Genomic DNA, 25,660 nt, shown 5'->3' with positions numbered 1-25,660 from the left:
CGCAGGGCACCTCCTCTCCCCCTCTCCCTCCCCGAGCAGGCGCAGACCCCACGGCAGAGCTGTGCACACACCTCGCAAGTGCTGCCGAGAGAACAGCTCCAGGTGAAAGGGCCCTTCCCGAAGGCCGCGTGCTGCCGAGGGAGCACCTCCGGACCGAAGGGCCCTTCCCGAAGGCCGCGTGCTGCCGAGGGAGCACCTCCGGACCGAAGGGCCCTTCCCGAAGGCCGCGTGCTGCCGAGGGAACAGCTCCGGACCGAAGGGCCCTTCCCGAAGGCCGCGTGCTGCCGAGGGAACACCTCCGGACCGAAGGGCCCTTCCCGAAGGGCCCTTCCCGAAGGCCGCGTCCTGCCGAGGGAACAGCTCCGGACCGAAGGGCCCTTCCCGAAGGCCGCGTCCTGCCGCGGGAACAGCTCCGGACCGAAGGGCCCTTCCCGAAGGCCGCGTCCTGCCGCGGGAACAGCTCCGGACCGAAAGGCCCTTCCCGAAGGCCGCGTCCTGCCGCGGGAACAGCTCCGGACCAAAGGGCCCTTCCCGAAGGCCGCGTCCTGCTGCGGGAACACCTCCGGACCGAAGGGCCCTTCCCGAAGGCCGCGTCCTGCCGCGGGAACAGCTCCGGACCGAAAGGCCCTTCCCGAAGGCCGCGTCCTGCCGAGGGAACAGCTCCGGACCGAAGGGCCCTTCCCGAAGGCCGCGTGCTGCCGAGGGAACACCTCCGGACCGAAGGGCCCTTCCCGAAGGCCGCGTCCTGCCGCGGGAACAGCTCCGGACCGAAGGGCCCTTCCCGAAGGCCGCGTCCTGCCGCGGGAACAGCTCCGGACCGAAGGGCCCTTCCCGAAGGCCGCGTCCTGCCGCGGGAACAGCTCCGGACCGAAGGGCCCTTCCCGAAGGCCGCGTCCTGCCGCGGGAACAGCTCCGGACCGAAGGGCCCTTCCCGATGCCGTCTCTCCACAGGCCCAGTGCCCCGGCTGGCTGAGGAGCAGCTGCGGGGGTGCGGGCGGGCTCTGTGAGGAGAGGCAGCCCCTGCCCGCCCGGCAACAGCTGTGCCATTGGCCACGGCTGAGCCAATCAGCGGAGCCGGAGGTGGCCTGTCAGTCACAGCCGGCCTGGGGCAGGGCCGGAGGGGGCAGAGCCTGAGAAGCCTGAGGAGAAATGGGGGAGAGATGGGCTGGGGGCAGCTGGGGCGAGGGGCGTCCGGGGAAGGGGTCAGGGGAGCTGCAGGAGCAGCAGCAGGTATCTCCCAGGGCGGAGGGGCCTGGGGGGAGACCTCGGCGATCACCCATGGGCCCTGCCGTGGCCCAGTTGAGTGCTCAGCCCCAGGGACGGCCCCGCGACCAGGGTCAGAGCGGTTCCTGCTGCTGCCCCGAGGGTCGCCGGCCCTGAGAGCTGGAGGTCGGTGTTTCATGTCCGCGGGCCAGGGGAAGGCAGGGCGGCCTCCTCTGCAGCCGGCAGCTCCATGCTTTGGAGCAGGCGTGCCCTGGTGGGGACAGAGCAGGTGCCCTTGCTGTCCCCAGGCCTCCCTGTGGGTCTGATGGCCCCGAGGTCTGATGCGTGCCTTTTGCCCCACGCAGGCTGTGCTGCGGGCTGTCACGGGTCCAGATTCAGGATCCTGCCGGCTGCGCCAATCTCTCGCCCTGATTTAGGATCCTGCCGGCTGCGCCAATCTCTTGCCAAGGGGCGGAAGGCACCTCGCTCAGAAGGAGAGAAGCATCAGTGTGTTTCATGGAGGTAAAATAATAATTTGACAGAGTTCAATAAATTTTTGGAGTTTAACAAAGTTTGACGGTGGTTTCCCGAGGTTCAGTTAGTTGGATGGCAAGGTTCGCCTTATTAATTACTGCACGGAAGAAACGTACGAAGGAGAATTGAGTTAGAATCGAGCTGGAAGGATTCATACAGAGACCGGAGATGCAAAAGGGTAAGGAAGACCCTCCCATTGAGTCGCGAGGTTCAGAGGGGACCCCCTTGCTTTCTAAACTCCTTATGGAGCCTAGGGGCGGCTCGGTCCAATCTTAGTCTCAGACTTGGGCAACAGTTTATGTCTAATGGAATTATCTGTACAAAGTTTATAATAGTTAATATTAAGTAGCTACATGGATCAGTAATGTTTCATTAGTATTAATTCAGCATGCTATCAGTCACTTAGCAAAGATCTGCCATTGAGAACAGGTCTCTCTGCCTCGAGGAGCGACCTTGAGAGGTGTCCCAGCTCAAGGGGAGATCACTGCCGTGCAGCCACGCTGCCTAGCAGGGAGAGCTGCAAGAGGGCTCACTTAGGCTGTCGTATTTATGGGATAAAGTGGCTGGCTCCTAGTCAAATTACATGTGATAGGAAGGGTATGGATGAGACTCCTCGTACCCACAACTTTCTTTGCTCCTTGATAAATGAGTCTTGGAAAAGCCACCCGCTGTTCCTGTGTTAATGGCATGATGAGTGTGCCAAGGTCATACGCAGCAGTGCTCACTGGGTCACTCGGCTCCTTTGTGGGTTTTCAGAGAAGAGATTGAAACTAGAGGAGTTCTTGGCCCGGCTATGGCTCAGGCCTTTACCTCCTTTGGAGCCTGTACCAACCTATGGCTAGTTTGGTTATGGGGTCGAGTGTACCTGTCACACCGGCTTTTGGGAAATGAGGGTACATGTGACCCTGTGTGAGGTCAAGTTAGAACATGCTTTGCAATTTGTGTATTTACTGCAGTGAATGTTCTGCTCTTCCTGGCTGTCTTCTGTGGTTTTCAGCCTGCTTTCACCTCCACAGAAAGAAATACTGTGTGTATGAAAGAGGCCGTTATGAATCTTCCCTTGGGAGGGGGGGTGTGTGTGCTCTGCTTCTGAATTACACTCTGTATTATTTATGCCAAGGTTTGAAATATCTTTCTAATTCCCTGGTTTAAGTATTCTGACCCTACTTCAGCTACATTTTACTATGCACAACTCCCACCAACCATCAGTTTTGATTTCAAGTTGTTTTTCATGAAATAACACACATTGCATCCACAATCCTGTGTTGCTGGTACATGGTTTTCTTCACAGTTTTCCAGCTGTATTCTTCCTCCCCATGATAAACAGTGTTGCCAGTATTTCTTTTTATCTTAGAATACACATGGTAAGGATGGTTGCTGGCTGTCTCATCCTCTTTAAGGCCGTGAAGACACATTCCGACAAGGCCTTTTCCCAGTCCCAGGTATTCAGGGACGCAAGACATGCCTATCCCCATCAGCTCTGTGGAGGATTTAAGAGAGATTGTGCACCTGAAGGTTAAACAATGCTTCTGTGTCAGAAGCTGAATTTCAGCAAGCAAAAGCAACCTCCCCAAATCTTAAGTTGTGTGTCATTTCAGTGCTGCAAAATGTAAATAATGATCCTTGCATACATCTTTCTGAATTAAGCGTACAGTGGAAGTCTCCTCCTTCAACTAGTCTGGAGCTTAAAAATCAGCTTAAAAATACTGGATAGTGTAATTTTTGCTGCACATGGCCTATGTCCACGTGGAAGAAAATGGGATTAGTTACACAAGTCTTTATGTAAGGCAGAAAGAGAGCGTAAGGTTTTGAGTGCCCAAGGATGCTCTTTTCAGGTAGATTAACAGGCACATATACACCCTGTAATGGCACAAGGACTCTTCAAAGCGTCTTCAGTACAGCTATATTGTACGTAAGCCACTGTTTTCATGCAACCTCAGCTGGCGTTGTGCTGCTCTTTACAGGATCGAGTGAGTGGTGGTGTCTTTGGCTGTGTGGGCTTAAATGTGTTTCTAATGCGCATGTCAAATAATTACCTGTTAAACAGACTGGCAATCTGACTGAAGCCAATGCTTCTGAAGAAGATGAAATAAAAGCTTTGATGGTACAGTCCTGCTGTGGATACGATCCAATCAAGTAAGTGTTGATTGTGTGAAAGCTGTTCTTTGAAGCTTATGGGATAATTGCAGAGAAGTGTGTTTTAACAAGAGAGACACATGCCTACCTTTTTCTTTTTTTGCCCAAAACCTCTTAGTTACATGAAGAAACCCTTGGGCCCACCTCCACCATCATATACTTGCTTTCGTTGTGGAAGGCCTGGCCACTACATGAAGAACTGCCCAACAAATGGGGTATGATTGTGGGGCACTTCTGGTGTTACTCTCGTTTTTAATTGTTTTACCTTGGCAGTTACGTAACAAATACATGAATACTCATATTAAGAATTGTTTCTCTTGGGGTGAAATGCAGAGTTATATGGCAATGTTGCAGAGCCCTTCAAAAGTCAAGGGAAAGCTGGAATGATAAAGGTGAAATTTTCTTTCTAGGTCGTAGACATTAAATATGTCCATAGATCTTTCTCCGTGAACTTTCATGCATATTTTTTATATACTTCAGTATTAGTGGAAATTTTTCTGTTTTCCACTCTTTTTTTGACAGTTCAGAGTTTTTATTATTTTGTATGAAACCAAGGCATTTCTCTTGACCCCATCTATTGAATATTTGCATGTTTTAATTACACTAAGTCCCTGGTTGAGTATTCATGCCATTTAACGTTAGTCACTGAAGGTATACATGTGGTATGTATGTATTCAACCTTCACTTATAGATGGTGAATGTAAGTTTCTCCAGTGACTGATTCAGAGCACCGGCTTAAGCTCTCACTCTGAATTGTGCTTTGGAGGAGGAGCAGTGGGTTTATGTCTCTTCTCTGAGTGGATGGTGAGCTAAGGCATATGTCAGCCTTAAGGAACCTGAAGTTAAGCCAAAGAATGTCACTCGACTTAAAAACGCTGCTCAAGTTTTTGGAACGTCCTGGCTATATTCATGTAGGAAAACAAGTATTTCAGTTGAGCAACCCTTACGCTGGGTAAAAGGAGAGGATTAAAGGCTTTTGCTGCTTAAAATAATCAGGGAAATGTCATTTGAAGTGTGGGTCTTGAGGTACGTCTGCCTCTCTTTTCTTGAACAGGACAAAAATTTTGAGTCTGTTCCCAGAATTAAAAAGAGCACAGGAATTCCAAGGATTTTCATGACAGAGATGAAAGATGCCAATACAAAGGGTGCTATGCTGACAAGCTCTGGAAAATATGGAATACCAACTATTAATACATAAGTATGGAACTAAGTGAACTGACCAAAAAGTGAGCGAGAGAAACCATGCATAAATATCTGAGTGGCAATGCAACCAAGTTGGTCAGCATCTGTCATTATGGGGGAGGAAGCACTGTCATTGTATCTTAACCTGAAAATCTGTGATACTTTCCAATATTAAAAGAGGGTGGTCCTGCTGCTCATGCCCCTGGAAGGTGGCTAAACTTGTGGTATGCTAAGAATCTGTATTTCCGCAAAACATTTCAGTAGTGTTTGCAGTGGAGTTGTTGTCCTTGAAAGCTCATTTTGCTTCTGTTTTATGTTTCAAAGGCTTCTTGCCAAATTTAGCAGGTAGCTGTTGGACTGAGATTTCCTCCCCCTCTGACTTTTATTAAATCCCATGCGTGAAACAGACTGACGTTTTCATGTTGCTATAAACTGAGAAAATACTACCGTGTGCTGACAAGAGTGGCTGTTTTAAAATGAGCTTGATAGCACTTCTCGTTTTCCATCATGGATCTCCTTTTGTAGAAGCTGTAACATAGACTTCTTCCTTTTATTAAATGTAATTACTCAGAGACTACCTTTATCCTGAGCCTGCAATTTACATTCATCCTCTGGCAAAGGAGAGGTGGGGTTCATTTCACCTGATTTCTAGCTGTCAAAAAATATTTTCCTAGTCTGAGCTTACTTCTTAGTTGATCCAATGAATGGGAGAGTTCTGCAGAAAGAAAACTGTTCCTCCCTCCCTCTTATAGTGTTGTGGCTATAGAAAAGTAGTTTAAACCAAGTGCCTATGTTTTAGAAGGCCAATGTGGAGTGAGAATTCCATCTCCTATCTTCCTCTGATAAAATCCAAAGCTTGGAAAAGTTTTCCTTTACCCATCTTTAACTTGTTTCTTTTTCCTTCCCCACCCCTCCTCCAGGGAAGCTTATGCTAGAGGAAAGAAGGAAAAGCCTCCCTTTTTACCAGAGGAGCCGTACTTCTCCTCGGATGATGATCCTGTTCCAGACAAGTTGTTATGTCTGATTTGTAAGGACATAATGACTGATGCAGCTGTTATTCCCTGCTGTGGAAACAGTTATTTTGATGAATGTTAGTGTTACTCCCTTAACTGTTGATTCAAAACATCACATCTGATCTTCTGAAAGCAGAAAGAGGAGATAACGAAGTAACTTTGTTACCAGTTCTATTTAATATTTAATACGAATTGAATACGAAAGCGCTCTTCTCGTATAAAGGGAAAAAAAAAGCCAGGAAGCTTCCCCCACCTTTTTACATATCTAGTTAAATCTTCTTTACATGTGGAAGGACGAGTATGAGAAGAGTGGCTAACTGTGCAGGTGATTACAATATTAGATATTGAATGCATTTAGTTTGTCCACAGCCCTTTCTCTCATACAAAATTATATAGCCAACTCTGGTGACTTACAGTGGTCTGCAACAAGCGGATAGTTAAGCATTTAATCCACATTCTTCTCCACGGGAGAGTTGGTTAAAACCTTCAGAACTCGAACCTACTAATGGTTTTTTGAACCTACTGATGGTTTCTCGAGATGTGTTTTATTCATTAACCTTGAGGTTGGGGACTTCTCGCTGTACTAGATAGTGGGAAAAAGACTAGTTGAAACATCAAGACACAGCCTGTGCTACATCTTCAGATGTTACAATAGTGAAGTATCAAAACTGTATAGTTATTTGCTGCATACTAGAAATTTTTTACACTATTGAACATTTATAGCTTCATGCTCTCAATTCGAGACCATATTCACCCAGTAATCATATATGTGTTTCTATAATTGATTAGAACCCCCAAAACTTCCTTAGTTTGGCTAAATACTATTTTGATTATTCTAATTATTCACAGGAATTAGAACAGCATTACTGGAATCTGAGGAATGTACATGCCCAACGTGTCATCAGACAGATGTTTCGCCTGATGCTTTGATTGCCAGCAAGTGCCTATGGCAGGTAACACAATGACGTTTACGTAAAGTGCTTGTAAGAAAAGGCTATTTGTAAAAAGCTGAAAGGGAAGAAAATATTAATTTACATCTCCTTAAGCAAGGCGTAATTGAATAAGGCTAAATTTAGTTTTCAAATACATTCTCTGTTGTTGTCACAGAAGCTTACAACTCTTTAGAGGCAATCTGGCAAATTCAGATCACACTCTTGTTTAACGTGATTGCCTCGCTTTCAAATTTGGCGTTAACACTGAAGTACTTTAAATACAGTTACTCTGAGTTACCAGTCATTAGTATCAGTGTTTAATGTCATGTGTTCATATATCTGTATGTTGATTTCTTTTAGGACCGGTAGCATTTACAGGAATACACAAGTAATTTTCCTCTGGGAAGGCTTTTGTTCGTATATCTGCTGAAGTTTCATCTTACCTTTTTTGTAAATGTTTTTCTGCCTCTAGGCTGTGAACAACTTCAAAAATGGAACTGGCTACACAAAAAGGCTCTATCAGCAGATTTGGCAGCAACAGCAGCAGCAGCCGCCACTGCCTCCACCACCACTCATGACTTACACCTCCTGCTGCTCTGGTGACTGCCACTGAACCTTCTACATCTTCCTCTCTGTCAATCAGCAGTTTGTTGGACGAGAAGGTAAGCTTTCTTCCAACATATGCAGCGATTCTTATATTTTAGTAGAACTTATTTTCCAGCTGTCTGCATTTATTCACAAGGGCTATCAGGTTCCTATGCGAAGACAGCCAGCAATAGCAAGTCGTCTGAGCCCCCAAGGACTATCAATACCCACCAGTGGTAAGGAACTGTAACTTTAGAATGTCTTTTAAAAAATTATCTTCAGATAAACTGAATGGGATTTTTTGCTTTTTCCTCTCTCCACTCCAAAAGGTCATCCTTTACTGTGAGAGCCAGTACAATTTGCTCAGCAGGTAGCAGACCAGGCTGGGAACTGTAAGTATTCTACAGAAATTCAATGTATTACTACTTGTAAGCTGTTAAATGAGGCTGTAGCACTTCTGCAACAGTTGATTTATTATGAAGTAAGTATGCAGAAGATAGTTGTGGAGAATACAAGAGGTTGTTAATTTTTAAATGGCCTAATTTGAATTTGCTTTAACAAAGAGGATATGTGCTTGCAGTAAAATTATTTAAAATAAAACTGCAGTACCTGATTGAAAAGAGGACTCTGAAAAAGGAACTCTTTGGGAGGAAACCATAATTGCATATGAAAATTAAAAACAATTACAGGATCAGGTGGAAAGCCACCCTTTTGATTACTGGCCGAACAGGGCTGTAGAAATTGATTTCCCAATAGAAGTCAGCCTGCAACATTCTTTTTCTAACAACTTAGTTGACACTGATTGAGCAAATTCTTGGAAAAGTCAACACTGTTATTTTATGACAATTTGGAGTTTCTTCACTTTAGTCAGCCCAAATAGTCAAGCTGCTTTCTCTCAATTGGAGAGAGAGGAGTCTGTTTTATCTATTATTGCAGTTTCAGGTCATTCCTTCCTTTTGATATATATGTGTTATAGATAGATTGTAAGGGTGCACTGTGTTTATAAAATCTTAAAGATAAACCAGAACAAAACCCAGGATCCATCCCACAGATTGTCTAAAATCTCCAATTCAGGAAGCAAGAAAATAACAATTCAGGGACAAGAGCAGGCCAGATACATCATCATGAGGCAACAGCATAGGAAGCGTACGTGGAAGAAGATAAAAGAAGTTGGAGAGAAGACGAGTTAATATCTGTGCTGTACGGACTGCCTGCGGCTGTGGCTTGCCGCTGCTCTTGGGCTACCGACCCAGCTTCAAGGCGGAAAAAAAAGTGGCTTTCTCTGAATGCTGGCATCAGGAGCAAGGTGCTTTAACTTGCCAGCAGGTGTTTGCAGGCTTTTTTTAGCATGAGTTTGTGTGGTCGGAATGGAAGGTGTAGCTGGTGTTACTTCAGTGAAGGTCACGGGTTTTGGGGGTTTTCTTGGTTGGTTGGATTTGGTTTGTTTGTTGTTTGGGGGTTTTGTTTTGTGCTATCAATTTGGGGGGTCAGGAGCTGATTTCCATTCATTCCTCCTCCCAGGTGGTGAGGGTGGAAAAGGCTGGAGTGATAAATTTCTACCCGGCTGGAGGCAAGCCGACCTCATGAGTCGGAGGGACGCATTCACAGTGAAGGCTCATACACCGCCCTGATGGCTGAAGGCAACTCCCTGAACTGTAATAGTGTGAACTTATCCGTTGTCTCTTGGAGTATGCAGGAGAAGTGGCTTGCAGCTTTGTGAAGATATAAACAAGTGACAAAACTTGGAACAAATCAGTTTAACTTCTTGTATAAAATTAGGATCTCTCAGAACAGAAGTACGTTGGAGCTGTTCACTATGGTGGAGAAATCATAGCAAGAGTTGGCAAAATATTAAACTGCCAGAGACTTCTCATTTAAACAGAAGGCTGATGGATGAATAGGTAGTATGCCATGCATACTACTTTTTCTCTTAAGATCTCTTCTTTGTATACGCCCGGCAGTCTGGTACAGTTGAGAGAGAGAAGTAAGATTTTTTATTTTCTGGTTTTTTTAATACCAAAAAGGGAACAAATTCTATTGGGCATAAGTTACTCTCTCAATAAAACTTTCCAAGTGCCATTTTCCTCAGCTTCTAAGTTGTGCGATCAAATTTTCAGTAATACCTCCAAGCAACTGAAAAATATCTACTATTGCCTAAAAGAATTTGCTCTTAACAATATCTATCTAATTGATATTGTCCTTTATGTCAATCTCTAATTATAGCCTCTGTAGGAAGAATGGGGCAATGAAAGGCAGATGGTGGCCTTCTGTACACTGGAAAGATCTTGGATGCTAGCGATGTCTAAAACCCATTCTTGTGTTGTGCAAACTCTCTGAAGTGCAAGTTGTACACTGCAAGTAATGCGTAAAACACATAGGAAGTTGCTGCTGTAGGTGTTTTAATTTAGATGTAATGCACAGCAATTAAACATAGGCTTTCCTTCTGTATTTGTTATGAAAATGATAGCATAAGAAGGAAAATATTAATTATGACTATTTTTACTTATGAAGTGGAAGTTGACAATGCCTATAAACAAGGCAAGGCAAATTAGGTCAAGGCCTAGTAACACTTGCAAGTAAACAGCTGTTCTGACTGGGGAGACTAGTTGATAGGACTACAGTCCTAATACCCGCTCGCTCCAGCTTTTTGGAAAACACATAGAAAAAAGTTTGAAAAATGAGCTCATAGAGAAGGGGGGCAGGGGGAGCCCACTAGATGACTAAAAGCCATGTCTGTAGTTGGATAAAGCTACTCTGAGAGAGAGAAATCCATCTTCCCTCAGTGGAAGAGTAAAGGCAACAATTAGAAATAAGGAGATGTAATAAGCTATCTTTTCAAAATCAAGTGTTGAAGCTGTTCTTTGAGCATTTCCTCATGCCCTTCCAGCCAAAGTGGGTCAGATACGTTAAATAGATCTAAGCATCTCTTGACTAACCCAGCTAATATTTGAAGTTGTCTGTATGTGGAGTAGGAAAATATCTGGTCTGAATAATGGCATCATTAATCCCTTTAGCCTTAGGGGTTGGATATGGACTCTTTGACAAGCGAGATGAGTTGCAGAGACCTTTTTAATGTGTCTCCCCCTTTTGCTACTAGTGTTTCTGTAGAGACCCTTGATCCATTAAATACAGTCGTTACCTCCTGTCCCACTCCTTTCTCTCTCCTGGTTTCATCTAGTAATGCAAAGTAGGTGTTTCTTTCTCCATTTTTCCCTTTCTAAAGCAAGGGTTCTATGGTGTAAAAAGAAAAAAGCTCATGCTGCTTTTAATTTAATGTTGTCCTGCCATGTCAGTCCTGTGCTGCTTCTGATTGCAAAGAAGTCTAAGCAGACTGGGCAAGCGGAGGTTTGGAGGTGAAAATGATGCCTTGCTGTGCTTGGAGTTCCAGGGGCAGTAACCTTGTGGGCCTCCAAACCCAGGTGCCTGGTGTCCTGCTCAGCCTAACTGGGCAGTGAGCTAGCTAAAGCAGATTTGAGCACCTTCTACAAACAGAGCTTAACTTGTGCAGCTCTGCATGCTGACATACAGCTCTTGGATTTAGATTAAAACAGATGTATGTACAGCTAAGCCTCTAAACTATAAAAATCAAACACTGTGTTTAAGAGCACAAGGCTCTGCTAGCAACATTAGCTGCAGATTGGTTGATGTTTTCATTCATCCTCTTCCATAAACAAAACCAAGGTAATGCTGAATTTGCTGCGACAGCTCTCTTTAACAGACCACTTTGTTATATGTCCTTCCTCTACAATGAACTATAATGTCCTTCCAGAATCAGTAGCAGCACAGCAAAGACATTGAACTAAAAGAAGCCAGTGTTAAATTGTCTTGTTCAATGTTAGCAGGAAGCTGATGGGAATATCCTTAAATCAAAACTGATATGAAACAGATTTCATGTGTCCAAAACTTGTGCTGTATGTAGTGTCACCCTTCGTGGATTTCAAACCTTTTCATTTCCTGGCCATGAGTTCTAACTGTCTAGTGCAATGCAAATAATCTGTCTTAAGAGGTTAGCAACTTGGATCTTTTCTTATATCCACAAATGTTTTTTTTAAAAAGTAGTTGTGACTTCTAAGTTAGGTCAAGTTATCTAAAAACCATAAGCAGGATCTTTTTCCCCTGATATATGTTAATGCTGGGCAAAAAAGCAGAAGTTGATTTGGAAACCTGTAAGTGGAAGGGTGTTTTCCAGTAACATGGTTGGTTTGTATTTTTTTTTCTTTTATGGATGTCGTGGTTTAAGCCCAGCCAGCAATTAAGCACCACGCAGCCGCTCACTCACTCTCTCCCCTCTAACCTGCCCCCAGTGGGATGGGGGAGAAAATCGGGAAAAGAAGTAAAACTCGTGGGTTGAGATAAGAATGGTTTAATAGAACAGAAAAGAAGAAACTAATAATGATAATACTAATAAAATGACAACAGTAATAATAAAAGGATTGGAATGTACAAATGATGCGCAGTGCAATTGCTCACCACCTGCCGGTTGACACCCAACTAGTCCCCGAGTGGCGATCCCCTGCCCCCACTCCCCCCAGTTTCTATACTAGATGTGACGTCGCATGGTATGGAATACCCTGTTGGCCAGTTTGGGTCAGGTGCCCTGGCTCTGTCCTGTGGCAACTTCTTGCGCCCCTCCAGCTTTCTCGCTGGCTGGGCATGAGAAGCTGAAAAATCCTTGACTTTAGACTAAACACTACTTAGCAACAACTGAAAACATCAGTGTTATCAACATTCTTCACATACTGAATTCAAAACATAGCACCATACCAGCTACTAGGAGGACAATATCCCAGCTGAAACCAGGACAACTGCGTAAAGAAGATGCTCTCTGCTTTGCTGAAGTATAGTTGAGGTGATTGAACTTATGTCTTAATTCTATGATTAACTGTAAGTTCCTTTTTAATTCAAATTCTAAGTCTAGAGTAATCTTTTTCAGCTTAAAAAACCCTCTTCCTTTCCCTAGCTTAAAAAGAAAGGGGTGATGCAATGAAGGTTTTGTAAATAAAATATGGAACTTCTAGAAATTTTATGGAGTCTTCTGGCTAATAAATCTCGAGAGATGTATCTATAGTCATATACTTCTAAATACAAATGTTAACCACTCTTTTTAGAATTGACTAACTGTCCCCCGCTAGTGTGCTGTTTGCAAACTGGGTGGCATTCTAACGGTTGACACTTTCTTCCTCTTAAGATTGAGCTCATGTTTGCAAGACTGTCTATGCCAACTGTTTCTGATAATCTTGATCTCAGAGATGACTCATATCTCAGAAGCCTGGATATAAGAAATATACGGAGCTTAAATGGTAAGCATATTTACACATCTTTAAAAAGAAAATGTTACTAAAATTGGTATGGAGTGCACATTACAGAACCCAAGTTTCTCTACAAGATGCAGAAACTGATTCCCTGTATACTTGAGATCTGAGGAGGTGGTGAGTGGTCTTAAATTTAGATGTTTCAAGTTGTCTGTTTAGATAGACCTGTGTTTCATGTTTCTTTGCTTAGCGTATGTGCATTGTTCCAGTTTGCCACAGAAACTGCTTCAGATGAATAGGTAGAGCACTTGATAGAGAAGAATGTGTGGTAGTTCATTAAAAAAAAAACAACAACCCCCAAACCCCCAAGTTTTACTACCAACTACCTGAAGCCTGACTTGCTTGCTGTTTAACACTGACTGGTTTAATTGTTCCTGGCTGTCGAAAGAAACTTAGTTTTCGGAATCCTGTAGAAGGGCCTTACTGAAAATTGTTGGCTGCAGCCTAAAGTATGAAAAAGCTGTTGAGGGCACCAGTTACCTGACGTGATACTGAATATTATGTGTAATCTCTAATTTTTAAGGTAATACAAAGCAAGTAATCCAAACTTGTTTTCATAGACTTGAAGGATAAACTGTAAGCTATTGATCCAGTGTAGCATAAAACTGACTTGTACCTGTGTCGTGGTTTCAGCCCAGCCGATAACAAAGGACCACGCAGCCGCTCGCTCACTCCTCCTGCCCCCCTCTGGTGGGATGGGGAGGAGAATCAGAAAGGAGAAAAGGAAAAAAAAAAAAAAGTAACCTCGAGGTTTGAGATAAGGACAATTTACTGGGACAGCACAAAAAGAGACATTACAACAACAATGGTACTAATAAAAGAATATACAAAACGAGTGATGCACAGTGCAACTGCTCACCACCCAGAACCCGACGCTCCGCCACTTCCCCCACCAAAAGCTGAGAGCCCCCCCAGCCCGCTCCCCATTTATATACTGAGCATGTTATCACATGGTATGGAATAGCTCCTTGGCTAGTTCAGGTCAGCTGTCCTGGCTGTGCCCAATTCTAGGTTCCTGTGAAAATTAACTCTATCCCAGCTGAACCCAGGACAACCTGTTACTAGGATGTTCTGTACTTCAGCATTTTTTCTTACAGGCTGCAGAGTTACTGATGAAATACTACACCTAGTGCCAAATAAAGAGAACTTCTGGCTCACACTCCATGCAATTAAACTGTGGGCAAAACATAAGTAATGTGATTGTTTGTGATCTTTAAACTTTTCAGACGTACCTCATGCTGAAAAAATAATCGCATTAGAAGTCCCTCAGCTTTGGATAGCTGTTTAAATAACAGTTTTTTACCCCCGTGGGGTAGATTCTGTGTGTTTTTTAATGGGGGTAGAGTGGGGAGAAGAGGGGAGTACCTACAAGACAAGGCACTGCATTGCTTATCAGAAACCTGACTACAAAGGATAAAAATGCCAAGTGAAGTATAAAAGCTTGATACATAAGGAATAAGAAAATACCGTTTGCGCATGTGACTAGAGCAAGTGCTAGAAGAATGGCAGAACCCTTTTATTAAGGGAAGTTGGATGAAGCAGTAGCTGTAGCAGTGCAGGCAAATTTCAGAGTAGCAGTATTTTGGGAAGTGGTGTGGTAACAATTCTTTTTCTCATCGCTGTGAGGACCAACAATTTTGACCTCATTGCACTGCAAAAATAACTGACTTTGAGGCTGAAGTGTACTAGGTATTCTATAGATTGTGAAGTTGGTGCTGTAAATTTGAAGGAGTATACTTGGGTGTTGAAAGAGTACAGGCTAACGACAGCGTACCCATTGTAGGACGTGGCATTTACTCCAACGTGCTGGGATTCCTTGGTAGGGTTTCCTGGGCCGTGCTAGTAGCAAGAACGTGTCAGCTCTATCCAAATGCTTTGGCTACTACTCTGGTTCAGAAGTTCTTGGTTTTTTTTCAAAATGGTAAGAGCTATTTATGACTACTTTAATTTGCAGAAAGTAGTTACACTTTTTGAGGTAGTTCTTTATATAAGATTTACACCAACAACATTCAATCCTACCCTGAATTACATGGCAGAGTTTTAAATGGATGGTGAGTTACTGGCTTTTCTTACACAGGGAGTGGCCAAAACCTGTATTGCTGAAACAACACAAAGAGAGCAATCTTAACTTACCAGTATGGGACCCTAGGGTATGTAGACATTGAATTCAGAAGCCTTTAAACTTTCTTCTAGCCTAAGCTGCTGGTGCTGAGCACAATTGTTTTAACATCATAGGTGAACCCATGAGACCAATGTCATGTAATGCCTATCATCACCCCAGCCTATCTGCAGCAGAACTCTACATACAACGTGTCTACATCAACGCAAGTGGTAATGGTAGAGGAGTTAAAACATGGTAAAGTTCTTTACATGCTTATTAACTGATTAAAAAGTATAATTCTTGCTCTATGAAACCACATTATCTGAATTGGTTATATTCCGTGAAGTGTTCCACCCTTTTAGGCAGAAGAGTCCTCTGGGAAGTATATCTGTAGCATGCAATAAGGGACCAGTTTTACAATGAACTGTTGTAGTAGACCTGCATTGTGTCAAGGGAATTCCTGCTTTTTGATCTGTCAATCACTGTTCAAAACCTGGATCTTATAAAGTTTATATCATCCTCTGCTAGTCTTAAAAAAAAAAAAAAAAAAGTAATAAGGTTTTCAACCTTAATTGCAGGTCTTGCAGTTACAAATGAGATTCTCCAAGGAAAATCAGACTGGCCAAAGCTCTTTGAACCATGGAACTTCTTTCAGAAATACAAGTATGTTTGAAATCTGTTATCTGAACTTGAAATTATTTATTTACTGGTTAGCATAGTGAGTTTTAGCTTGAAGTCTAAATAGAAGATGGCATTGATGTTTGTTTTTCAGAAACTGGAGGCAGTCATATGAATTTTGGATAAGTATAGGGAAGATAGAAAAAACTGTGTGTGTTATGCCACTGACACTGTTTTTATGAAAAGAAATCAACTCTGATACTTAGAATGTAGCAGAACACAATTCTAGAGGATGTAATCAGTTTTTCTTCAGTTAATACTGTGTTAAGTGCAGGATATAATCTGTCTTGTCTGGAAGTCACATTCTATACATTTAAGGCAGTTTTGGTTTCACTTGAAGGAATATAAAGTCCTGAGCTAGGATATCAATTTTTCTTTTCTTCTAGACATTATATTGTGCTGACTGCTAGTGCCTCTACTGAAGAGCATCACTTAGAGTGGTAAGACTTGCTTTGAATGTGGGTTCAATAGATAATTGACACTCAATTCAGTGTTGCACTCCATTTGTTAATACAGTTAACAAAAATAAAACTTTCAACTGTGCAACTGGGCATGGAATACATTACCAGGTTAAGTAGACAGTTCATGAGCAAAACTAAAAGCTTTCTTGTGAAGGGAGGTTAACATAAATCTTGCTGTTTCAGAAGTTAACCTAAAGATCTAAGTCATGATGAGAAGGAACAAAGAGGGTTAGTGTGTGTATGCCTGAAGGTCAGATGCTCTGTGTCATCTGGAGAAGCAGATGCAAGGAGTCTAGGGAGACTACTTACCCAATGCTACTTCAGTTAGGAAGGTGTTCCTTGTTGCAGAGCCTGAAGTAAACGGGGATTACTTGATGTCATCAGATGTATAGTGGACACTGGAGAGCTAGATCTTTTACTGACTTATAGACCAGTGGTCTCCAAACCTTTGTGCACTCCTGTGAGCAAAAAAAGAAATTTTTAAACACATACTTGCAGTATATATCTACTTATTTACAAGTTACATACACATTACTGAAGTTCTAGTATTTTCTTCCCATACCCAGTGGATTGTCTTGTGCACCCCCTGGCGTACCCCCCCCCCCCCCAACTTTGAAGACCACTGTTGCAGAGCCTTAGAAGACTTGGTTTCATAACTTTTTTACTGGATGTAATATTTAATTTAGGACTACATTGCACTCAATGCTAAGTTGCTCTGGTTATGTAGTCAGCCTATTCCAGAGCCTCCTTTTCTCCAGTGAAGTGAAACAAGGCTGTTTAATCTGCGTGAAACCTGACTGTCTGCACAGAGCATCTGAATGCTGATAAATAGTGTTTACTAAGTTTTAATCTAGTAGTGTGCTCAGGCATCTTATGTTTAGTGCTGAAAATGATCATCTCAACACGCTTGGTAGTGGATAGGTACATTGCAGGGGTGCTGATCTACTTTGTGAAATGTGGTGTGAGAACCACTTCGATTGTAGTTAGAGAAAATGACTGCTTATGACATGACATTTGTCACTGTCTCAAGGGAGATATGCCAATAACAACTTGTTTAACCTGTGTGAATGGGCTGACTAACTGTGAATCTTGAAATAAGGGGAAACGGTGAGGAATTAAGGTACTGTAATGTGTGTGGAGTTCTTACTCTTAAGAAATGAGTACTTTACCTGCTTTGCTCAAGTAAGCAAGCAAAATAGCTCTGTGTATAATCTGTCTTGTCTGGAAGACAAGGGTTCTTGTCTGAGGGCACCTTGGTTATACTTCAAAGTTTGGCTTGTGCTTTAAGGCAAATAATTTAATTCTTGTGCTATCTCTAAAAGACATCTTCTCTCATGTTTAAAAATAGCTTTAATAGGTAATACCTTTTACCTGAACTTTTTAATGTATTCACTTAAAAATTGTATCAGCTACAGCTTGATGCCAGTTGCAGTTAGGTGTACAACAAGGAGTTATGGGCAGAGGGCTTAGAGCCAAATAGTTTTTGATGTGAAATGTTTTTAAGTGAACAAAGCTTATTTTATCTCCAATAAAGATGAGGAAAGTTCTGGCTCCAGTAAAAGCTGATGTTTTTGCAGTGACAGAAATGGCAGCAAACGGGGCTTAGTTTTGCATCTGGGAAAATGAAAAGCAGAGGAAAAACTTGCTTCAGTTTGTCTGCTATAAGAACAAGTTTAGTTCACCAACTCTTGAATGGATTTGGGAATAGATGGCACATCTCTGTTGTTCATCAACATAAGATACTTTTGAAGAACGTAGAGTTCTGACTGCTTTCAAAGCTAGCCGTGTTTTAGGTAAAAGGGTAAAATGCCAGTACTTCATTTAAATGAAGAGCCTTTGTGGTCATGTGTAGGGTCTGGCGTTCGGAAGATCTTGCGATGTCATGGAAAGTTAGAGGGTTAGTCGCAGCCTTGTGATGTACCTGTGATCCCGCCTCCCCTTGTTAGTATAAAAGGAATTAACTGCGCAATAAAAGGCGGAAGTTGACACTCACACTGTGTGTGTTATCTGTCTCTTTCCCTGGTCTGGGGGTTGATCAGCGATCTAATCATGGCACCTTGATATGCGGCGAACGCTACAGTCATGATACATTTCTTGGGTAAGTTTCTGCTGAGACTGTGTTGACTAGATCATTTGTTTATTAAAGGAACAATATTTTTCAGTTTGGCTGGAAAAGGGTAAACTCTTTTCACAGGTCAATCTGCAGGAAGAATTGCATCTTTACTCAAGTGTAATTGAACAGTTGTGCTTGAGCCTTTTCTAAACTGTTCTTCTCCTTGATCTTAGGGGTAAAAATGAGTTTTGCTGCTCTTCAAAATGCAGCCAGAGGTGCTGGGAATCTGCTTCTTGTTGATATTTTCATCATAGGTTATATGTTGAAGTGTTGTATCTGACCCGTTAAAAGTACAAGTTAAACTTGTTTGCCTCTGTCTTTGGAAACTTGAAAGCTCAAATGTCACTGGAAACTTCTCAAACTACAGTGTGTGTGATATAAATATCTAGTATCTGCTCAGCTGAATGAAACTTACTACTTACTGACTGGTTAGCATTTTTGTATTAGCATTGTATTGTAAAAAGGCATATAACGACTGTGCTGGATACAGTTAAAAATGAGTAAATGTCTCTTGTTTATATTAGGATTGGTCTTGTCAAATCTAAAATCTGTGTGCTGGCTGGAAACTTGGAGTGGAATGAATTTATATCTATTGCGCGTGTAAAGCCACAGTCTTTCCCTGGCAGCCGAGAACTTTGTAAACAGTGAGTTTCATTAGTTTTCTGAAATACAGTTTGGCCAATGTATTACACCTTGTTTATATTCATTCACCTCAGCTTACCCGCGAGAGATGTTCAGTTACGAACCTACTGTTTTGTAGGTATGTTGCCTGACGGGCAAGGTTCTGAGCATGTAGGATCTTTTTAAAGAAGGGAGAACTTCAGGGAGTAGTTCTCAGAGAACTTAAGTATGGGCTGACTCTAATCTTTAACTGCTGCGTACAACTAAACTCTTTTGCTTAATCCCTTCTTGAGAGTACATGCTAGCATCCAGATAACTGCCATCTGTGCATAAATGATAGATTTGTGAATCCGACTTTTTAGGAGTGGATACGTGTCAATGTGGTTTCTTGGAATTGTATTTAGGAAAGTGGAAAATGCAGCAAGTGTTAATGTTGATTTAACATATGTTATACAGTCGTTGAAAGGTAAGCCTATATTTTGCTCTAGTCTTGTAGGGTTTCATTTTTTTATTCTAGTGCAAGTTGCTTCACAAAGTGAATTGTGCTTCCTTCTGGTATTAGCTATTAGATATTTATATAGAGCATGACACATAGAAGATTAGCCTGAAAAACATTCTCTTTTGACACTTTGGCACAGTAAGTCCATGTTGAAACAAAAGTGTGTACTGAAGTCCTATACCATATACCACATGTGAAATAACAGCTCTGCAGATCATAGTAAACTCTCACAAAGGAACTGCGATTCATGAGGTGGAAAGTCAGATGTGAAGCCAGGAGATCTCCATTTACTGGGTGTAGCTACACTTGTCAAAAACAGTTGTCAGTTGCTGAACTTTGAAAGTGGGAATTAATTGTATCAGGCTCTAAAATAAGTTGTTAATGCCCGTTGAGAGTATTTTGTCCAAAATAACAGTTTGTGTATGATATCATCCCAGAACTTTGAAAGGCAGTGAGTCGTCATGTTGTAATGACATGCAGTCTTGCATGTAAATCTTCATGTTCATCTTCCATTATTACTTTTGATAGTTGTAGAAATAAAGTAATATTGCAAGTGTTGTTAGATAATGCTAGGATAAAGGGGTTTGGGGGTGAGCAGTCGTTTGAAAGTACAGGTCTTTGCCACAATCTGTTTGCTTCTTCCCAAGCTGCCTGCTCTTGTGCCTTTCAGAAGTGCATGTGGGCTGTCAGGCTTGTGCCTAGCTATCATAATGATAAACTAAGGAAATCAGGTTACTCTTCTGAAGCGACAAGTGTGTTTGGACAAAAAGTTCTAATGGTGGGCTCCTTTAAACTCTTCATCAGTGCAAACAAACATTTATCCATGGTACCAGTGTGAGTGGTGTGTTGTGTTGCTCAAACAACATGAGTAAATGCAGTAAAAGCTGACCTTCTTTTTAGCTCGTGCTTTGGGATATGAGAAAAGCACAGAAAAAAGGCATCAAAACTCTTGTCTGAGTTTCAAGCCAAGTGGGGCGACTTCCTCAGACTTGCACTCTTCTCTGAACTGATGCTTGTCTTATAAGTTACATCCAGTGGCACTGTTTTTCAGTGTTGTGGAAAATGTAAATTACGTCAACAAGGTTTATGTACTGCTAAGAGGCTAGAACGAATATTAAATCCTGTATTTCTATGCACAAACTTTATTAGAATAGCTGTGTGCTCTTAGTTTAGTGAAGCACAGCCTGTAGTATGTTTCAGATACAGGGTTTGAATCCAGAGAGATTGAACAGAAAAGGTATTTCTTGAGAGGTGTGATATCCTTTGGCAAATGTGGGAGTGACCAATAGTTACATGCAAGAAAGCTTTTATCATGTGCCTTGACTTTGAGAGAATGTCTGTAGAGGGCAGAGTTGATGGGCTCAAGAGTATAAGGCTCATAGTTTGGAAGGCTTTTGTTAAATGAACTTTATCTCACTTTTCCATAAAAACATTATTGAATTTACTTTGAAGCAACTGTTCATACTGGTGTGAATGTTCATATTTGTGCTTTTATTTCACTTCAAGGTCTCCTGTAGAAAGACTTATAAGCCTTTTTGTTTTGGTTGCATGTCCTTCCTTTGATTCCCACTCTGTATGTTAGTAAGCTGACTTTCCAGTTATGCTCACAATAGGCTTGTTAAACTTACCTAAATGTGACTTAATTCTGTAATAACTGCTGTGCTAGTATAGCATTTTTTAGTTGCATAAAAGGTTGTTTGCAGGCAGTTAAGAAAAACTGGTTTAAATTGTGGTGGTTCTGATAAGTCAGATGTCCCTAAAATCCAGTCTGTCTTGGACAGATAGAGTTTTAACACGTGAATTAGTGAAAAAAAACCCACAGTCATCACTGTAAATATCAAATTAAAAAATTAGTCTAAATCTTGATTAAGGTGTCTGGTCTCTCATCAGCTGAGCACAGTTGGGTTGATTCAGAAATTCGTCTAGATCTATTTTCAGCCAGAAAACTAAGGGTTAAGGAGTATTATCTCCTTCAGGTTTAAATCAGCTCAGATGTGAGCTGCATGATTAGCAAACCACAGCTATAACTGAGCACATAAATGCATATTTGAACTCGAATAGCGGTAATGTATCTGGTCTCTACTGGATGTGAAATGGGCATCTTGAGTCATGTTCATCTTGGGACAACTTCTTGTTCTTTGTTTGGGCTGGACAGACTTAAAGGCTTGCTGTTTCTAAAGAAACTGTATGTAACTTTGACAAATACTTAATGCAAACATTCCCACTAAGCTACAACACTAAATTTCCTGTTAGTTTCCAGCCAGGATAACAACCTCAATGTGCTAAAGGGTGGTATGAAGACTGAGGCAGCTCATATGAAGAGAAAGCATCTCCACTATTTTTTGCCTGCAGAAACCTTACAGAAAAGAAAGAAGGTATAATAAAAAGTTGGCTCTTCTGGCAATATTTTTTTTTTGCTTTAATAATTACTTCATTATTTTGTTGTTGTTGTTTCAGCAAAGCATGCTAGGTGCTAGTCAAAATGCTAGTGGGCTTCAGCGCAAAAGGACTTCTTCAGATGGAAGCTGTTTGGACAGTTCCAGAGACACGGACTCCAGAACACTAGATAATGCCTCTTTGTTAAATAAGATTTCTAAATTGGACACTTCTACAGCAGAGAGAAAAAAGGTTAGCACCATAACCTTAAAACTGTGAAGCAGCTGCTTTTTAACTGACTCACAATCTGAATGAGCTGTAGGATTTCTTGTTGAATCTATGTTGTTCATAAGCATGTGGAGGGCTCTAATGGCTTCAGGAGCAAAGCTGTCATTTCCTTTGGGCACATGGGGGGGAGACAGGTTAAAGAAATCCTTGAAAAAATTAATTTAATGTACATGAACACATATAGGAAGAAAGAAGAACGTGATACCAGAGAAATTATTTGGTCTTGAATGTAGATCCCCGTAGTTTATCATGTAACTTGAAGCCGGAGTGCTTTATATGTAGGTAGCTGTTCTTTCTAACAAAAAGTATGGTTAATGCCAAGCAGTATTATGTCCTAATGAAGTGCTGATCTTGATCACAGAAACACTAGAGCTGCTACTGACTTGGTGCAGCAGTATGAGAGTTCGGGCAGTAAAAGTGTCTGTCACTTCCTGAGAAGTCTGTTTGTTCATAAGCTACTTCAGCACAGGAGGAATACGTAATCTTGAGAGTAATAGCCCAAGACTACCAAATGTGTAATGCCTTCTGTGTTCAGACCATTTGGTACTGTAGCAGTGCTTTCTGGAAATGAAATGTATAGTATTTTACAAACTAGCATTTTATAACTTTAGCATCTGACTTTTACAGAAATGCTGTGTATCAGAAATCTGATGGTGCTACCTCGTGTAGCTGTGCCATCAGTGTCTAAGGGACTCTCCATTCCTGTTACTGATTTAAGTATATATTGAAGTAGTGGGTGGAATGCAGTCTTTAATTTCATGGCTGAACTCTAGAAGCTTGGTGTCTCCTACAGAAATGGAGGCTACAGTTGCAATAAGAACATTGGGAGCTCCAGTTGGTTGCACCATTCCAGGACATAACACAGGTTCTCAACCCGGATCACATTTTGTCCAAGGACAGCATGAATTAAGTGGGACTCCAATTACAGATCCTAAGAATGCTGCACCTAAACGACCTTATTCAGTGACCACTGAAGGACCTCGTTTACCTACATCAGAAGAATGCCCCACAAAAACTAGTAGACAGAGAAAAGGTAAGGAAGGGGGGGCTAGGCCAGGGAGTGTTTGAAGTAGAATTCATTATTGATGTACAACGAATGACATAACTGAGAAGAAATATACATCCCCAGTGGATTCAGGAATCTAAATTTAAGCATAATGATAGTTTTCCTAGGAAGTAGGTGTGAGAAATTGTCTTGAATATACTGTGTAGCTATTAAACAACTTTTTTTCCAAGATCTGGCACTAGTGACTGTTTTTTGGTCTGGTGGCAGGGTCTCTAAATACTACTGTACTTGTATATTACTGCACTGACCAATTGCTGAATGAACTGACTTATTTGGAAGCGGTTCTTAATTCAGAAAAAAAAAAAGATACCTCAAAATGAAGAGGATATGAATCTTATAAATTTAAAAGTATGAGCTAATCTTGTCCTGGCAGATGATTTTTGAATGCCTATTGATAGGTTTGCTGCTTTAGAAATCAGCAGCCTACTCAATAGGTTGTCCACTGCTGACATGACAGTGTGGAGTTGCTTGTTAGATCTTGTTTTTGTGGAAGCTTTCGATTAATGCTTGATTTGTTTTATTGTTATACATAACTCTCCTCAAACAGCTGTTTGTGTGGCTTGACCTCTGATTTGAGGTAGAGGCAAAGAACAACTAGAAAAAACTCGATTTTGATACTTGTAAAGAATCAACTTGCAGAACTGTTACCTACTATTGAATATTTCAAGTACAGATTTCAAGGTTTGGGTAGTAAGACTTTTTGTGACGCTTGAGATTGCTGTGTGGCAATGGTAGTCTTGTCTAAATGTTGTTTTAAGAATAGCCACTAATACACTTAATGTGTTGACTGGAAGCTGTACTCAAATATGAGGGTAATTTTAGTATAGCAATTATTCTGGGCCTGTGTATTCTGTTCTTCTAGTTAACTGGCCAGGATTCAGCATTCAAAGATGGTGGCAATCCAGAAGATGTCAGCAGCAGATCTACAGACAATGTAATTTTGAAGAGGTTTTACTCAGTGGACTAACTGGAAAGCTGAATGGACTGTTTCAGTGCCTAGACTACCTCACACAAATACTCTATGTGTTTGTTGATGTAAACAAAAATATGCTTTTTAGTTTAACTTATTTCAGTCTAATTTCCCAAATATATTCTTGTAAGAGTTATCCTTATTAGTCTTTTTAAAAGTCTTAACTGTCACTAGCTGAAACAGCTTTTGAAAAAGCCACAAAACACAACCTGTCCTGTGACTTGGATTCAGAATGTATGTAAACAGGTTAACTAGTCACTGCAAGCACACTGTCATTCAAAGTGTATATGAATGTGCTTGTATTCATTTGTGCTTTCCTAGTGCATGTGCATATATTGTTCTTATCTTAAATTATTTTCCCGTAGGGCACATACACTCCTGTGCATCTATCACAATGGTGCTCAGCTTCCTCAGCTAGTAGCTTTCCACTGCCTAAGACAGCCATGCACTACACAAGTATTGCCTCCCATGGAGGCCCATAAATAATTTAAGTATTGAAGAAGATGCAGCAGAGGATGCTATCAAGGTATGGAGATGATAGACATGTCCCTTGCCATTGTATCTGATTTTTGTCTTAAGACTGCCCCAGCATGAGGGAGTAAACAGTTGTCACTGGGTAGTAAAGCTAAACTCAGAACACACAGGCTGAAGATGTACTTAAACGTTGCAATAGCCAAGGCTGTTGTGACACTGCTAGCCACCTGCAAGGTACAGTCTTGAAAGCAGTCGACACGCAGAGAGTGGTTTCAGATAAATCCTGAAAGCTGTTCTACACGATTACATGAAAACTTGCAGTAGTCTGAAGGTCCGGTTCTGTAAACTGGTAACACTGCTTACCCAGTTAAGCGCATTAGGGTTTTTTGAAGGGTGGGGAGAAATTCTGATCACATGAAGCAAATGTTATGCTATCCCTCTATTGTAATTTCTTTATAATTTGGTGTTTTTGTAAATGAAGTTTTATGTTCTTCCAAAGTATTTTTGTATCTACTGTAAAATACTGTCTTCCAAAGAGAAATTTAAAATCTTCAGTCTCTTCTTCTTTTATTTATTTATTATTTTTAATGCATATGCGATCTGCTTAAAAACCCCAAACAACTAAAGCAAATGTAAGGCAGGGTGTGTGTGGGGGGGCAGTGCCACAAAAAATATGTTCTACAAAATAATAATGTCATGGTAGAGTAAATTTGAGGAGACTAGGACCACTGCTTTCCTGCTTCTAGTATTTCCAGGTTGTGAATTAACACCCTCTGAATAGTGCAGCTAGCAAACTGCATTGACAGCAGAAGTCCCAGTTTGCTGTGCGGACAACAGATACCCCTGGATTCTTTTAAAATTAGTTGCTTGGCTTAAACAGCAATTCTGAGCTCTGATCATCTTAAGCATCCACCTAAAACCTTAGTGATAAGACCCAAGAGGCATGTAGCTGTCTTGTTAGGTCTTCATTCTCTAGCATTCCCCCTACTGCTAGTATTCCAAACTTGTGGAGAAAGCATGACTATGACCATATACTTACTTTTTCCTTATTACCTCTGTTTTCCAGCTTGCTTCAAGTGCAAATTATCTCTTAGAAAATTTGCCCTAGTGGGTTTG

At 41.7% G+C, this 25,660-nt stretch overlaps 1 pseudogene; it reads left to right on the top strand.

The window, feature by feature from the left end:
- The first annotated feature begins 3,468 nt into the window (after positions 1 to 3,468).
- Positions 3,469 to 24,067, top strand: LOC142025786 (poly(A) polymerase gamma-like; annotated as a pseudogene).
- Positions 24,068 to 25,660: the final 1,593 nt, after the last annotated feature.

This window comes from Buteo buteo, chromosome 30 (assembly GCF_964188355.1).
Source record: "Buteo buteo chromosome 30, bButBut1.hap1.1, whole genome shotgun sequence".
Lineage (NCBI taxonomy): Eukaryota > Metazoa > Chordata > Aves > Accipitriformes > Accipitridae > Buteo > Buteo buteo.
Note: the sequence above shows the minus strand (reverse complement) of the source record. Positions and strands in the feature narration are given on the sequence as shown.